Below are 18,194 nucleotides of genomic sequence, written 5' to 3'. Positions count from 1 at the left end.
TTTGTTTTAATTTCTTGATTGAACTTTACTTCCAAATCTTACTTAAAGCACTTTTAGTCCTCATTTCATTTCTTTAGATTCTTAGCAAAAATAGGTCTAAGGTTTTGTTAAGTACATTGTCAATCATTAGGAATTAAAGGATAAAAAACCACAAAACAACATAAAACTCAAAAACACTGAAGTAAGAAGGGTCATCTAGCACATATAGTGCACTACACTTCATCAGTTTACAATACCCGGATTGATAATTTATGTAGAGAAATTTAGGACACTAAATTGAACAAACACCTGTGTGAGACAAAATGGCTTGAGCAAGCCATGCAAGACATCACTGGCACTCAGACCGTTGTGGTGAGACCAACTCTTTGACATGCTTGTGATGGTGAAGGTGGTGAGTTCATGCCAAGCTTGGTCATCTGCGATGGTGTGTATATGCTCAATGGTGAAATCTTGTTGCAGCGAAATCTTACCTCTGTTGCATCTAGGTGCATTGGTATGGCTCCTCCGTCTAACTTGTCTACTAGCATGCACATGGTCTTATTGGGTTCGGTTGAATAGGTGACACATTGATGCATAGTGTCCATGCTAATATTCCTATGTGTGCTGGTGTTCATGTGCATCAACTTGTCAAAGTACATGTTCAGCTCCAGTTAGACTTTCTTCTTATCGTCACCTTGGCGAGTGTGCCAAATGGGTTGGATTTCATGCATGCGCACAATGACATGCATGCTACTAAATTCCCTTGCATGCGATCAACAACACTACTCACCTTGTCTACTCTGTGCCAGCTACTGGGATGAGTCTATAACTTGTACAGGCACAATTTCATCCAGCTATGCATGTTTCACCTTGTACTGTACCTGTTCCTATTGCAACTCACTCTCCCATCTGTGTAGCTTTTGTTATTCCTTGAGTTGCTAATTTAGCAAATGAAACTCCTTCTCTATTCCGTTCTATACCTTTGCATGATCTTCATGTCACACCCTCACCTCATAGTCTGAGTCTCCAAATTTTCTTTCCTCACAAGTGGATCTGCTTCAGCTTACAACTTTGTTTTGCGTTTATGTCATCAACAACCTTCCTCTTGCATTTGTTGCATCCGATATGTTGTCTTCAGTTGATGTCGATGGTGATAATTACTGTGATGCGGCTACCATCATATCTTGATGTCCTTGTCTATGAAAAACTTGATCTCTTCGTTGGTAGGGAAGTTTATAGACACTTGATTGACTTCATCCTCAAGTGTGCTTTGAATGGTGTCCTTTGACTCTATTCTCCTGAAGGCAATTCTACTTGTGCTACTGAGAGACAAATGAAAATCTGCGATGCCTTGAGACATAGAAACAATCATGGCAAGCAATCTATTAGTCGAAAACGAAAACAAACTTGAGGACTGACTTGCAACATATCTGTGTGATTGACCGTGAAGGTTGCACAATTTTCACCGGGAGGATGATTGCCAAAACTACACAAGGCACATTTTGCGCTGTCAGGAGGCTGATTGATTACTGGAACTATGCAATGCACAGTCTAGCTTGGCATGCTGAGGACTGAAACTGCGGAATGTGTAATTTCAGTCAGCAGTGACATGCAACCAGCAAACTGCGTTACGCAATTTCTGGTGCCAAAAGGACACTTCCTCCAAGAATTGCACAATTCAAGCCTAGAGGTCAGTGCTTGGCTAAAATTGTCCAATTTCTAGAGGGAAGGTAGAGCCTTCACTTTTGGAAATGCGCAATGCTAGCTGAGCGAGGCACGGTTCGGGCCAAGGTAACCAAGTCTGGCCAACAGGCGACTGAAAACATTAGAACCGTGAATGCATGATGAGATGAGTGCAAACAAGAGTGAATGATCATTAATGTATACAGCAAGTGCAGGATTCAGAAAACAGGAAAGCATGCATGTGTGTGAAGCGAGTCACTGCAATGCGACCGTTCGTGCAAAAACAATGTCATGCATGTAAAATTAGTGAGATGCGAATGAAAACTGAAATGGTGCTTCTATAGGCTAATATATATCAAAAGTAAAGCAAGAATTCACTAAAATCAAGTAGACAACACCCACACAAAGTGAAACACAAAAAGTGACAGAAATGCAGTGCAAGTGATGAAAAGCGGGCTTACCCCAAGAGATTTGAGCTGAATGTGTTAGAGACTCCTAGATGCAATGTGGGATGTCAGAGCTGCAAGGTCGGTGTGAGGAATGAGCTCTACATCGTTCGGTTGATGATTTTTGATAAAAAACTGAAGATGTGACATGCATTCCACAAATCTAGGAAGAGCGACACTTGGTGGGAGGTTTTTGAGATGATCCTCACATGTAAGATCCAGCTGCTAAAAGTGGATCCCTGAATCAAGGGATGCCTTTGCATGCTGCCTTGGGAGAAGAAACCCATGCATGCAAATCTGTTTTGCTTGGTCCCAGAGGGAACCAGTCAACTCAACTTCACATGGAACAGCCTGCTCAGCTAGGAGGATAAAATGCACATTTCTAGGAGGGAGGTGGGCTAGCTACCCAGAATATTTGTGCAATTTCTGGGTAGAGCATTTGACTGCTGCCCAAGATTGCGCAATTTTTGGTTTGAGCAATCCTACTGAGAGGAATCGCACAATTTTTCTAGTGAAAAATGATAGGTAGATGTGCATAAGAGCCCAACAGGCTGCCAGACAGAATTGCACAATTTTTGGAGGGAAGGTTGGTTTCCCTCTAGAATTGCGTAATTTCTTGAGGGAGCTACTTAGCCTGCAGCTGGACCAAGTCTGGTGAAACAGCCTGTGAGGGAAATGCAACAAGATTTGATGGAGAGGCTATCATTCCGTAAGAAAATCACTGAAGCTTGTGTACTTGACAAGGCAAGACATGTTGTTGTAAGGTTGATAGGGAGGCTCCAAAATGAAGCTAAGGAAATTTTTTTGAGGGTGTTTGTAGCCACTAAAACACATTGATTGATTATGTTAAAGCCAATAATCATCATGGCTCATCATTTAACTGTTTAGATTCTTGTCGGATATTTGAGGTACTTTAGCATGAGCTGATGGTTATGTCAGGTTCTCACCATCTTGACAAAGTTTCTGGACATGATCATATAAAATCCTTCTTACAATATTCTCTTTGTGATTCAATTCAAAATCCCTTTTCTCATGAGCATCAGGGTTTTCGAATTGATTGTTTTCAATATCAAAATCGAATCGTCGAATGGTTAGGTCAATCTTACCTAGCAAGATCCATAGCAAATAATAAGTTTAGATCAATCTTGATCTTGGAAAAAATTGAAAGCATGGATGAATTTACACTCATGAGAAACCTTAAAGATTTGTATAATTGTCATTGCAATCAACAAGGTAAAGTCCAAGACTGGCTCAAACTAGTCGGTATTGCAAATGTTTCTATTTATAAGGAAACCCTTCAATTTATTGTGAAAGTTTTTCAATCTCTTATCTTTACTCTTGCACATTTTTCTATATTTCTCTTAATAGTTTGTATATTTTTGTTTACAGGTTAGGAAAAAATACGATGGCTACATTAGAAATACCATTACACTTATCTTGGACCTTCTAGTTGGTTAGGTTAGGAGTAGGCTTAGTTGTATTTAATTTCCCTTGTATTGCATCTACCCTCTGCCATGCTCTTCATTTCATCTTTGAGTTTATTTATTTTATTATTTTATGATCTCCATGTTGCTATTAGTTTATGTTAGTATGATAATTCCTAGCATGTGTACCGAAAATACTTCACTTAAGTCACCGGTGACAAGTGGCCCTAACAACATTATGTGGCTATTTACGCTTCATAACTACAATAATAAAACTAGAAAACCCTGCAACAAAAATATTGTATGCGATCCAAAATAGAAAACAACAAGAAATATCCAATGTAATAACCCAATAGAATAAGACTTGTATCTGAATAATATTTTATTAAAACACCTGGTGAAGGAAATCTACAACATGATTTTGTAAATCCCCCTCCGTGGGATGGGTCCTTTGATGTCCTTTTACTTCAACGATCTATTTTCTTCTTAATGTGTGAAAAACCCAAATAAAAGAATGGAACTCAAGTGGGAGCTTAGATGTGAGAATACGGTAATGGTGATGATGATAATCATCATGGTAAAGAATGGATGGAAACCCCTCTTATTTATAAAAAAAGTATTGGGTTGATCTCGAAAATTGAAAATAATAAAATAACATGAACCAAATCAATATCTAACCATTAAGAATACTTTATCATAGTTTTTGGAGAGGGAAAAGATATTCAAAATGGTCAAATATCTTTATTTAGGAATAATTAACAAATGAAATTATTTAATAATTATCTCATGAGGATTAAGAATGGTTTGAAATTGAAATAATTATTAAATAGTGATTTAACAAATATTCCAAATATAGAATTAAGGAATAATAAGTAAATAGTGATTTATTTAATTATTCCTAGGTGATTTATTCAAATGTGACAAGGAATAATTATCAAACAATGATTTAATAATTATTCCTAGAAAAATTTAAATATATATATATATATATATATATATATATATATATATATATATATATATATATATATATATATATATATATATATATATATATATATCCAATTATTTTCATGGGTTTTTTAAATTTTAGTCGGAAATAATTTAATAAAAATGGTTTACTAAATTATTTCCCATGGTGAAAATGATTTTACTATGGTAAAATGTGTCCTACATGGTGTATTTCAAACCACCTAATTAGAAATGGTTAGGTGATCTTATTGATTTTGTCTTTGATAGCTTCGCGTTTGGAAGGATGGATAGACCTTTTATTTTGGAGGATAGGGATGCATTGGGCCCTGTGTCGATGTGATGCTCAACAATGACCGAATCAAGTCCAGGAATCTTGGAATAAGGCCAAGCGAAAACATCACGAAATTATTTGAACAACTTAGTGTAAGCATCAATTTTTTCTAAGGTGCATTGTGCCCCCAAAATGATATTTTATTTGATCCCTAGTTTATTCAAAATGTTAATTTTGATGGTAGGGTAGATGTTAGCCATATTTCCTTCTTTGAAAGAATTTGGTGCAGGAATGGGGTTTTTGAACCAGTCGACCTAACCATGGATGAAGTCTTTGGAATCTACAACATATTGATCATGGGTTTGTTGCAGAAGGAAGTACACATGATGGTGCATATCATCCCAAGGATAATCAGGGGTGGTCACAGATTCCATGATGTCTTCATTAGAATGAAATATTGGAGGACAGGAGGAAGAGAGACGACAAGATGGAGAAGATCTACATGAGGCATCTTCATGAGAGACAAGGTTCACATGCACATTTTCAACAATGGGGAAAAGATGAGTAGTAGATGTGACATATACCTATTTTGAGACCAAAGTGTTTGCCAATGAAGGTTCAATAGAATCAAAATAGGAAACTTCAAGAGAAAACCATTAGATCAATCCCATGGATGACGACAGGTAGAGAATAGGGTAGGTACTATCTGTCATCTCAACTTTAGGAGGAGGGATAATGATGGATGGTTGAGAGTCCTCATGTTTTGGCATAAGAGTGGGACTAGAACATGCAGGTCAGGGAGAATTGGAATCACTATGAGTGACATCTAACTCACGAAGCACTTGAAGTGTATTGTGAAAGTCTTCAATATGGGGAAATGATGAGAATAATAGTCGTAGTTATCACACAAATCACAAGGGTGATTCATGCATAAGGATCTATTCTTCTTAGATAACTAGGGTAAGGTGACGTGGACAATAGAAATGTTGAAGTTAGGAAAGGTATCAAATACCACATTCTTGAGATTAGTGAGCTCACAACAATTATTGGTGGAATATCCAACAACATCACATGAAGTGCATGGAGGAGTAGGCTTTGGCAAATTAGGAGGAGCTAGAGTTAGTTGGGGTGCGTTGTCTTTGGTTCCTTTTTTTTCTGGTATTTTCTCCCCTCACCAAATGATTTTGCAACAAGAGTAAGCTCTTTTTGAGGAGGATGTGGAACTGAAGAAAAATAATGTGTAGGAACAATAGATTGAACTGGGTTCAAAGTAGTGTTGAACTGGGATCTCGGTTGGAACTCAACATAGCCATGATAGGTGTAAAATAAACTCTATGGAGCGGGAATAAGAACAATATCTAACTAGAAGGATAATGACCTGGTGGAACTGCTCTAAGATAGTTAAGACCTAGGTGAATGGTTCCAGGATGCAAAGGACTAGGAGAGATACCAGTAGAAGGAAACAGAACTTGAGGAGTAATGCGTGAAGGTTGGGTTGAGTTGGGAGTAGTAGGTTGCGGAGGTGCTAGCTATTGTGAAGGCGTACCATACCGCTTATGGGTATCCCGTGACACTTGAAGCATGCAAACATTAGAAGAGCTAGGATCTGAGGGGGTAGGTGATGGACCATAATAAGAAGCAAGCAACGTGGAAACTTTGTAGGCTCTAGGTGAAACATTGGTGAGGGATGAGACAATCTTACTGAGTCATCAATGAGATAGTGGATTGAGGGGAAGTTTGAGACTTAGGATCGCAGTAAGTCAACTAATTGATAGCGACGATATTTCAATTATGGGGAAATAACATCTTATGAAAGACCGCAAATGTGAACCAAGTTAGGTGAACCAAGTTGTTTCCAAATGCTAGCAATCATCACACATGTAGAGGCACCTTCATCTATGATACGCTACTAAAAATTTCATTTCTTATGGAGAATGGTATTTCAAATACAATTGATGAAGGAAGGGGGGGATGCTATGCTTTTTCAATGTTAAAGACTATCATATGATCATCAAAAGGATCCATAGCACACAAAGAAAATAGGAGAGATTTTCATTGGTATGGGCACATCTGGACGACTTCCAACGTTGACATGGCATCAAGAGAGTGTGCAAAGTTATCTACTATGCTATATGCATGGGGGGATTTAGAAGAAGTAGTATTTCGATGTAATGGACCTTTGGGGATATTAGGGATAACCTCTACCTTAGGAGGAAGGATCTTTAAGGTACCATTTCATGATGACAAAGGTTTAGTGGAAACATGAGGTTGGGAATTAGTTGCTGACTTTGTGGGAGGCTTGTCATATTTGCGTGATCGAGTCTAAAGGTTGAATTGTTTGGTATTGACTTCATTGGAATTCATCATAAGGATATGGTAATCATTGGGGCCATATTTTGAAGTTTGGGGAGTTGAATGACCTTGTCTAGGTTGAGAAACAATATATCCTTGATGAGGAAAATGATTGGTAAGCATAGCTAGTTGAGATGAAGCACGATGAGGAGGAGGTGGAGCCATGGGCTGAGATCCTCTACAAGAAGTTGCTGGAGCTTCCCATACTTGGCACATCTAAGGTAAAAGGGTACACTCATGGGGATTAAGGGAAAACACACTACAACAGGACAAGGTTTATTTGTACGAAGATTTGTGCTTTTCTTGTTTTGGTCACCATGTTATTGGGTCGTGGGATTTGGTTGGTTTCCATGAGGGGAATTAGGTGGTGGACCCTGGCTAGCCTGATTACCTTGAGATGGTTCGTTCTGGTTACCTTTCCCCTTCTTCCATTTCTTTGGGTTGGGGGTATTGGTTTGGCTCAACTGAGCATAAACTTGAACTTAAGGAGGAGGTCATTTTTGTGGCAGAGGTGTAGGAGGTGATAAGCCCCAGTATTGCAAAAAATATGCTACAAATCCTATGGAGACCAACTTTAATTTATCAACCTGGGGTTCGTGCAAACTTGGAGGTGACAGTGTTATATGCACAACAAATGTAACAATCTACTCTTGTCACTTGTCAACTGGGGTGATAGACCACTAGTGTTTTTAAAACCCATCTTCTATTGAATAGAAGGAGGGTGAATATTAACAGTGAATGTAAATCTGTCTCTAATGCAGAAATTAAATGTTGGCCTTTGTTAAGGAAATGAAATAGAAAGTGCTATGAAATGCCATGAAATTACCTAGCTAAGAATTAACACACAATACTGGCAGAAGAGACCTAATTTAACCTTTCATTTTATCATCTAGTTGTCTAGACTAAATAAGAATGGGAATGATCCTAACATTACTAAGACTGATGTATGCATGCACTAGCTAAATTTTTAGAAAAGGGTCTTTTGGTTTTGAATTTAGAAATGTAAATGTTAAACTAAGAAACTTGATATTTTGGAGGGGAGGAAGGTATGGGAAAACTGGTCAAAAATGGCATTGAAGGGTATGGAGGTCAAGTTGAAGGCCTAACCTAGGATGTGATCATCATCTATGCCCAAAACAGTCTAAAATAGGTTGCTACAGGGTTTTGTGTAGTTGCTATAGGATTTCTTGTAGTTACTATAGGATGTCCTGGTTTATTATAGGAAACTTAGCTGCAAGATGTAGGAAGGTAGTGAAGGTGAAAGGAAGTGTTGGGAAGGTGTATGGTGGTGGAATAAGGTATGGGGAAGGTTCATACTACCCAAGGATCAACCCAACTCTTTAGGATGGTTGGATTTACTCAACATTGTTGTCCATGGTGGCTACAAAATGGAAATATGAATTGGAGGTTGGTAGGGTTTGGCGAGAGGTGGAGAAAACTTAGATGAGACTGGTGGAATGAGTTCCTCCCTACAACTCAGCAAATCCTGCAACAACACATATTCGTTTCTTGATTTATGCATAACTTTATGTAAATGTGGAAAACATGATTTGAATTTTAGAAATTGGTTTATCGATGGCCAATCGATTAAATCTATGGAATGGAATGCTTTCTAATCTACAACAAACTCAAGAAACCGAAACGATAATTGTAGGTGCTTCTAAACAATCAAGAAATCCCAAGGTATGTAATAACCAGGAGATAAATATGTTTTTGGGGCTATGAGTGGGGCACTCCTACCATGATCCCATGAGGGAGAGGAGGATGAGGCCATTTTCATAATATTTTCTGAAGTCTTTTCTTTCACTATTGTAACATTGATCTACTTATCCAACTAATGGAAGAAAAACTAACCAATCATTCAAGGACTTGTAAATTAAACAAAACATAAATAACTTCAGCAACTAATCTATGATTCTAATCAAAGAATACATGTACAAAAAGAGGAACCTCTGCTGCTAGGGTTGGGCCCTAATCCAAGAGCTTTAGCCCTCTGAGTCAACTCAGTTTTAGATCAAAAAAATCCTTTTCATTATCACCAAAATTTCAAAAATAACTTGAGAATAATAGTCACAATATCTTAAGCTCGAAATTTCCTCTTGGCTACAACAAAAAGTCGAATACTAATGAGGCCCTAGGAATTTTTATTTATACAACTGAAGCTACTAACAAATTAAAAGTAGGGAGGTTTGGCTCCCAAAATTGAGATTGAATTGTCTTCAACTATCACTGGCTTGGCTGTCAATGAACTCGGTGGGCTTGGATTCTTGCAACTCTGAGATGATGAGATCTGGTGGAATCTTCGAGTGTTTGAGGAGTTAAGGAGGCAGACCCAATCTCCTAAAATCCCTCTTTCTTGTCTACTTCGAGTTCTTGCATTTAAATTAGCCAAAACTGCTCCAAATCCTGCAATTAATGCACATTAGGCCACATGACATAACATCTCACCTTTACCCTTCTCACTAAGAAAAATATAATAAAATATTTATATAAATGTGAGAAAAGTTTATTTTAACAAGCTGAAGAGTGGCATTAAGGTCCATATAATTTACCTATTGATGAGCCTCATATCACCCCCTACTGAGAGTGTTTCTCATCCTCTGAGAAACTTTGTCTATGTCCATATCTTTCATAGCACTTGCGGCCTCTATGACATCCCAAGCCTTGGTTGATGGAGTTTCCTCTTGTGGATAAAACCTTACATGTTTTTCTATTTCCTCCCATTTCTTTCTTTCCTCTTCCTCCTTTCTACCTTCTATCATACCCAATAGCAAGGGTGGAGTGAGTTTCAAACCAATCCAATTGATTGTGAGTGTTTGTAGTGCATTCTTATACAGTGGGTTCCCTTCTAGTCCATCTCTCATCGTTTTAGGGGGATGATACTCCCTAATCCTTAAGATGTATGGTAGGGTGCCTCATCTCCTTTGTGATGAGCACCAGCATTGCAGCAAGGATGCTGTAACTCCTGGGCTACTAGCTTTACTTATCAACCTGGGGTTCATACAAACTTGGAGGTGACAGTGCTATATGCACAAGTAGAAGTGAAAGTCTTGCCTGTTGTCACTTGTTCATCTGGCGAGAGACCCCACGGGTTCCAAGCCAGACTTCTATAGAGTTATAAGAAGCTTGGTTCTTTGATGGGAGAAGAGAAAATCTATTCTAAGGGAGCTAATCTACTGTAGTAATGAAGAAAACAACATGTAATGCTAAATCACAACATATCTTACTTAACCATTTAAACAACTAAACTAAGTAGAATTTCTAAATCAACACTAACCTAATGCTACTATCTAAGTTACAGAAGTAAAGAGAATCAAACCAAACTAATGTGTAAGCAAGGAAACTAAACTAAGTCTGTTTTCACGTTTTTGGTGTTTTGGTAAAATCAAGCATGCAAGGAGTCAAGCAGAAAAGCAAGCAAAGATCAAAATCAGTGAAGGGAGGACATAATGAAGTAGCAATGCATAGGAATCGTTGGATCGATCAGCGAATAGTAAAAATAGAAAATGAGCTATGGAGATTTTATCGTAGGCGATTACGTGAATAGATGGATGAATAGGACTAATGGAAGATGAATGGCAGAGATCTTATCACGGGAGTTTGAGTGAATAGATGGATGGATAGGGTTAATTGAAGATGAGTAGTGGAGATATTATTGTGGAGATTAGGTGAATAGATCAACAAACAGAATGAATGAAAGATGAGTGGCAGAGATATTATCACAAAGATTAAGTGAATAGATCAGTGAACAGAATGAACGAAAGATGAGCGATGAATATTTTATCACGGAGGTTTAAGTGAATACATGGATGGAAAGGATTAATGGAGGATAAGCGATGAAGACCTTATCGTGGGAAAAATGTGTGGAATGTTGGAGCAGGTTTCCATAGGCGGTAAGCAGTCTCTCGCGCGTCATCAAGGTTGTAAGCATAATTCCAAAATTTACGCGATTAGCCTAACTGGGTGACATGTAGCACGAGAAAACCACTTTTCTCACGTGCTCTCGAGCGGATATTGGTCGTGCAAGAATCCACATGAGATTGCGCGATAGCCGTCAGATCATGCGGGTTTGATCAATGGTGGAGATCAACCATGCTAGTTGGCGATCGGGTGACGTGATAGCCATTGGGTCGATTGTGCAACAGATCAACGGTGGAGATTTGGAGCACATAAAGTAGGTGGAAGAATTCATGATAGCCATTGGATCAAGCTAGACAGATCAACGGTGGAGATTTGAAACGCATAAAGTCAAGCATTAAATTGAATCGGACGGTGATTCGTCAAGTTTGTTGTGGATCGGATAGTAAGGAAATCTATGGGTATAATTTGATCAAGACCTATTTTATTGGCTTTCGTTTAAGAATGTTGTGTTGAAGGAAATGAGCATATGCACAAGAACTGATGGAAAAATACGACAATGAAATGAACCATGTACTGAATCAAGACAACAAACTTCATGCAAGAATCCTTGGCTAACCTGATAATTGAAAGAAGGCACAAATGGAAGCAAACCAAAACTCAACTGATCTACTCTACACTGTGGTAATGGAAATGTAGTTAACTAAGAAAATGAACAATTAAACCATGCATCTATGCTAGCTTACATGTACATTAAAGAGGAGCCTTAGCTGCTAGGGTTGGGCCCTAACCCAAGAGATTCAACCCTCTAAGTTAACTCAATGTTGGCTCAAAACAAAACTCATTCTTATTATCAAAACAATGGATTACGTCAACAACTGTCACAAGTCTTGTAGCTCGAAAATAAAGTAAAGTTTTACAATCAAAATTCCAAATCCTACTAAGGTCCTAGGCCTCTCTACTTATATGACTGAATTATCCAATGAATTCCTTAGAATTACGGAGGCTTAGCTCCCAAACTTGATATAAACTGGTGCTTTTACTTTTAAACTTTCTCGGCCGCATTCTAGTCCTCATGATTTGGTTATTTTTCACTCCCAGCTGATGGAGGAATATTCGAATGGATGGGTAGTAGATGAGGAAGATTTACCTCCTATAATTCCTCTCCCTTGTCCCATTCGAGTTTTGACCAAGGTCTTTTCCAAAACTCCTTTCTTTTATCCTTTAATCCTGCATTACATTCACATTAGACCACAAAGCAAAATATCCAACTCTAACTCATCTCATAAACAAAATATAATCAAAATTATGCAATACGTTGTGAGCATATTTGGTTTGAATAAGCTAGGAGGTGAAATAAGGGACATATAATTACCTAATGATGAGGCTCATCATCACCCCCTACTGAAAGTGTTTCTCACCCTCTAAGAAACTTCGTCAATGTCCATGTCCTTCATGGCTCTGGTAGCCACTCTGACATCCCATGCTTCTGTTGTGGTCTCTTCTTCTTGTTCATAGAAGCCTGCTTTCCTTTCTACTTCATCCCACTACCTCTTTATTCTTCTTCTTTTCTTCCTTCTAGCATCCCTAGGAGTAGTGGTGGACTAAGTTTTAGGCCTATCCAATTGACCTTCAAGCTTTGCATTGATTTCTTATACATTTGTGTCCTCTTGGGTGCATCTCTCAACCTTTGAGGGGAGTGATATTCTTTGATCTTCAAGCTGTGTGGTAGTGTGTTACATCTCCTTAAGAAGGCATGTATACTATCTTCTCCTAGTAGCTTAAACATATCCTGAAAATGTGAAATTTCTTACTCTTGGGTAGCAAGATATCTAGGTGCCATATGAGGATCATTTTCAATTAGATTATGGGTGCTAATTAGGGCTATGGGATTTGATTGTTCAGCTCTGATGAAAAGAGGTTCATTTTTCTCTCTGGCCAATATTATTTTCATCTCTACAGCCCTTGGCTCCTCATGGTTCATCCATGATGCCAAATCCATTAATTGAAAATCTCCTAGCTCGGCATTAGGATCCCAAACATTCATGTCTGTGAGGGCCATGTTGTGCAAGTAAAACTCAGCCATTTTGGCCCTTGTTGTGCTAGTGTCTTTATCTAAAATTGCATCCATTGATCTTTGAGGTATAGGGTATACTTTTTGGCTAGAATCCTACACCAGAGTGCCTCCATGGAGAGGCTTTCCATGTAGGCCAATTGGATCTCTTTTTCCTATAACTGCCTCCTTAGCCATGTGTTTTCTACCTCTAGTTGAGATCTCATAATTCATTCCATGTCTCTTATCCTACTCAACTCTCTTCCCATCTCTAGTAGCTTCTCTTCCATATGGGTCGCATCCTCTACCTTCTTTGATTTCGAAATTTTCATCCATCGGTGTGTCCTTCTTCTCTCCCTCTCAAGCTCAAAGAAGAGAGTGATGGAAAATTTATGTGGTATTACTTTGCCTCCCTCAATGAATATGTAATAATATCTCATATTGGGTTGTGGGCTAGGTTCCTGTAACTTTGCGGACTCTCCCTTAGATGTCTTTAGAGAAGTTTCGCCCTCTTTCACTTGTGTTGTTGCTTTCTTGCCTTCCCTATGTCCTTGTTTTCCTTCTTGCTACTTTTTATGTATTTCCTGTAATGTTGACAGAGCTTCCTGTAGGATCGTCTAAGTATCCCGTAGAAGGATTTTTCCTTTTTGAAATGGGGTCAAAGGTTCCTTGTCTTACTTTGCTGATTCCAACTTAGTGATAGACCTCCCAACATAGGTTATGGGAGAATTTGGGGAATCTTGTTTTGATGTGCCCTCTTCACCTTTTATTTCCAGTGAAACTAGCTTTTCTTGCTCTTTTGGCAAGTCCTCAATTATGATTGGGGTCCTGGTGGGTGTTTGTGGTTTCCCCTATTTGATCCTAGTGCTCCTCCTTATTTTTAAATAGAGTTGGGTCTGCCTCTATATTTTCCCTTTTCACTTTATATGTGTGCTTAGGGAAGTCAAGGAAGCAATTTCCTGACTCTCAGTGGGTTCAGGAGACAACCTTGGATATTCATCCCTTTTCTAGGTGTGTTCCTCAAGGCTTGCTTCTTCCTCCTGTTCTTTCTCTTCATTTTTTTCCTCTTCTCCTTCTTCCTTTTCTTCGTCCTATGTTTTATTTGTTTCTACCTCCTTGATGGCTCTCCAATGTGGTTTCGGTCCTCTCTGATCTCAAAATGAACAAATGATGCATGAGAGTTTGGAATGTTTGTTATTTATGGTCGATTCGTTGGAGCGTTGTATTGGATGGTAGTGTATGAGATTTCCTCTTTGGGATCATTGGACCACCATTAGTTATCTTGCAGCCTCCCCTCATAATCATCACTGACTCTCACACAACTTAACTCGACCACCTTTTCAACTCATTCTTCTTGATGTGATTTTTCCACGTGTCAGGTTGACTAGGAGTTCACTTTTTGTTTTCGAGTTGAGGGTGGCCAAGTAAACTGGCCACCTCCATCTTATACAATAGAACTTTTTCATATTCCTACACTTTATAATATTGTACTTAGGGAAGAGTTCAGATGAGGTGCCATACTTGTGCCTTCCTTCGCTTGATTGATGCATGCTGGAGGGTGAATCTATTGTGCTTATTTTTGTTCATGTAGGTGCTTTTCCATGGTCATTGTTCTGCATATTTCTTCTTTTTGATGTGGTTTTCTTCTTTGTTGTTGTTTGCAGGTGCTTGGCCTCTACTGCTACTATTGTGCTTTAGATAGAAGTCATAGTGTCTACTGCAGTGTAGGATCTCTTTTCTTGCATGGGTGTTGAAGTAGAATGTATGTAGAAACTGTTGTTGTGAGAGAAGAAGCTATTACAGGGTTTCCTATAGTTACTACAGGAAATCCTGTAGCTATCTTTTTCATCATTTTTTTTTTTTTTTTTTTTTTCACTTGGAGGAGGAATGGGTGGTGATGTAGGAGTGGAAGGATGGAAATGGAGGATATGGAGTGGTAAGTGAGTGAGGTCAATGATGGCATGACCATTGGACTTTTTTTTGTATTTTTTATTTTATTTTTCTGAGTGGTCTTTGATAGACACAAAGGTTGGTATGGTCATGAGCTGGTGTTGGGTGAGAGGTGGTGAGGTGTATGATACCCTATTTCAACCTATAATAGGCCTACATCATCATTTCCCAATTAGAATTTCATTCTTGTAGTGTTTCAAGATATCCTGTAGTACTACAGGAAACACTTGTAGTAACTATAGGAAACCCTGTAGAAGTCAGAAAACAGCATAAAAACTAGTTTTTGATGCTTCAAAGTGCGGATGGATGATGGAGACATAGTAGGCATGGGAGATATGAAGTGAATGGAGGAAGAATGGGTTGATTCTTGGATTTCTTTCCTCTGAACTCTCGGTACTTTTTTTCCTTTAAAAACCTAAAAAAAATCATAAAATTTTATTAGTGGGTAGGTTTGAGGTCCTTGCCATGTCATTTTGCTTTTTTTATTTTCTCTTTCCTTCCCATTTTTGAAAGACACACAAGTTTCCTCAAAGGAGGTTTCCAACCTGTCTTCTTGCCCTAGGTGCCTCAAGGGAGGTTTTCACCGAAGGATCTTTATATTTTCCTTTCTTTCACTCTTGGGCTGCCTCAAGGGGGTTTTCAACCCAAACATTGGCCTTAGGTTCCTCATAGGGGTTTTCACCTATGTCCCCTATTGTTTTTTTCTCATTTTTTCAAAAATAAAAACAATCTTCAAGAATTTGGTGAGCTGGAAGCTAAGACACTTCCAAACACATTAAATTCCTTACTAATGGTACTAATGAAATCTTCCCTTGACATGGGTCTTTTATAGGCCTTCAATCTATATCCATTGACAAGCAAGGGGCTACCTTCTTCATTAATGGTCCTTATTTTCATAGCCCCATTGTCACGGCACTTTTCTATCAGATATGGGCCCAACCACCTAGTCATCAATTTTCCTTTGAAGTCCTTGAACCCGGAGTAGTAGAGAAGAGCCCAATCACCTTCTTGAAAAACTTTGTCTTTGATGTTTTTATCATGCCAAACCTTTTCTTGTACTTGAGTAACCTCTGTGTTTAGGAGGGATTACATCCTAAATTCATCTAAACCATTGAGCTAGAGCAGCCTCTCTTGTTGTGCCTTTGTAACATCCAAATCCAACTGTGTTGCCACTCTCAAAGTGTTGTACTCAAATTCAATGGAGAGTAGAGCCTTCTTCCCATAGAGCAATTCATAAGGGGTGAAGCTAGCGGTTGTCTTCCAGGTTGTATTATAGGCCTAAGTGTCTTCGACTAGTCTTTAAACCCAATCTTTCTGAGACTACTCACAAACTTGGGGAGAATGCCTTTGAATGCTCTGTTAGTAACCTCTACTTTCCCATTGGCTTGAGGATGATAATAATTTGAATTCCTATGCTTGATCTTATGCTACCTCAATAAATTTTCAATCAGTTGTGAGGTGAATTGAACTCCCTGATCAGTGACTAGCTCTCTAGGGTACCCAAACTTGTAAAATAATTCCCCCTTAATAAATCAACCACTTTCTCACCTATAGGCAAAGCAAGTCTAGACAAAAAAATATGCACCTACATTTTCTCTACCAGGCTTATCAATGATTGCTAGATCAAGCTGTTGTAATAAAATCAACCATCTAATAATTATGACATTCACATTAGGATTGTTCATCAAATATTTAATAGAAGCATGGTTAGTATGTATAAAGGTCTAGTAATTCGTGATGTAATGTCTAAATTTATTCAAGGAATAGACAACAACTAGGAGCTCATTTTCAGTCACAATGTAGTTCAATTCAACCTTGGATATATTTTTGGTGATGAAATAAATGGCATAAGGAAACTTTTCATCTATTTACCTAGAGTTGCTCTTGTAGCTTTGTGATAGGAATAAACATGGATGTGGAAATAAAGATCCAAATTTGGGCCTTAGAGTATGGGTGCAATAGTCAACTTATCCTTTAAGGTTTCTAGGGCCTCTTGGTAGCTTTCTAACTAGAAAAATTTAGAGTCCTTGGTCAATAGTCCAAACAAACGTGACACTACCTTTTTGAAGTCATTTATGAATCTCATATAGTATCTAGCTAAGTCCAAGAAACTTCTAGCATCCCTCTTCTTCTGAGGAGTAAGGACCCTCTTTATGATAGAAATTTTATTTGGGTCCACTTGCAGTCCCTCGTGGGATATTGAGTGCCCTAGAATAGTGCACACATTCATCAAGAATGCACACTTCTCAGGACTAAGGTATAGGTTCATTTCAATGCATTTATTTAATATTTCCCCAATTTATAGGGGGCCTCTAGGAAATCACACCCATAGGGAATGAAATCATCCATATAAATTTCTACCGAGTCATGGACTAGCTCTGCAAAGATGCTCAGAAAATTTCCCTTTGAAAAGTGGCTGGAGCATTACATAATCCAAAAGGAAGGACTCTATAAGAAGAGGTACCCCAAGGACAAGTGAAGGTGGTTTTAGCTTGGTCCTCTCAGCTGATCTGGATCTATTTGTAACCACTAAATCCATCCAGGAAAGAGAAGAACTTCTTTCCTACACGACCCTCTAAGATTTGATCAGTGAATGGTAGAGGGAAATGGTCTTTTCTGGTGCCTTTGTTTAACTCTATGTAGTCCACCTAGATCCTCCATTTTCCAATCTCCTTTGGGAATAGAACCAGAGGAGAGACCCACTCACTATCCAAGATGGGGTAAATTAACCCTGCATACAAGAACTTCTACAGTTCTTCTTTAACTATGTCTTTGAGGGTTGGATTCATTCTCCTCTGAGGTTGGCGCACTAGCTTGCAGCCTTCCTTGATGTAAATGTGTTGAGTACACACAAAAGGGTGAACTTCCTTGATTTCCTTATAACTCCAAGAAAAGGCATCAAGATGCTCACTTATCATGTCACGTAACTCCTTTTCCTTGTGTGCAGAGAGAGAGAGGTTGGTTTTCAATGTTCTAGCTGAACCAAATTCTATCATCTTGACATGAGTAGGACTTGAGTTAGCTAGGCACAAATTAGTCTAAGGGTTATCTTTAGACATTTTTACTAACTCATCAAGAGACATGGTGTTGGGGTGTTGATTCTAGAGGATTTTATCAATCAGGTCACCTTCATCAGGTTTCCCCCCTCCTATAGTAGCATCTAGGGTATAGATTGGGTAAGATGTGGTAGAGTAGACTTCAACTTC

Source organism: Pinus tabuliformis, chromosome 1_1, assembly GCF_031772625.1.
Source record: "Pinus tabuliformis cultivar Carrire ecotype Pingquan chromosome 1_1, CPIR1, whole genome shotgun sequence".
Classification (NCBI taxonomy): Eukaryota; Viridiplantae; Streptophyta; class Pinopsida; order Pinales; family Pinaceae; genus Pinus; species Pinus tabuliformis.
Note: the sequence above shows the minus strand (reverse complement) of the source record.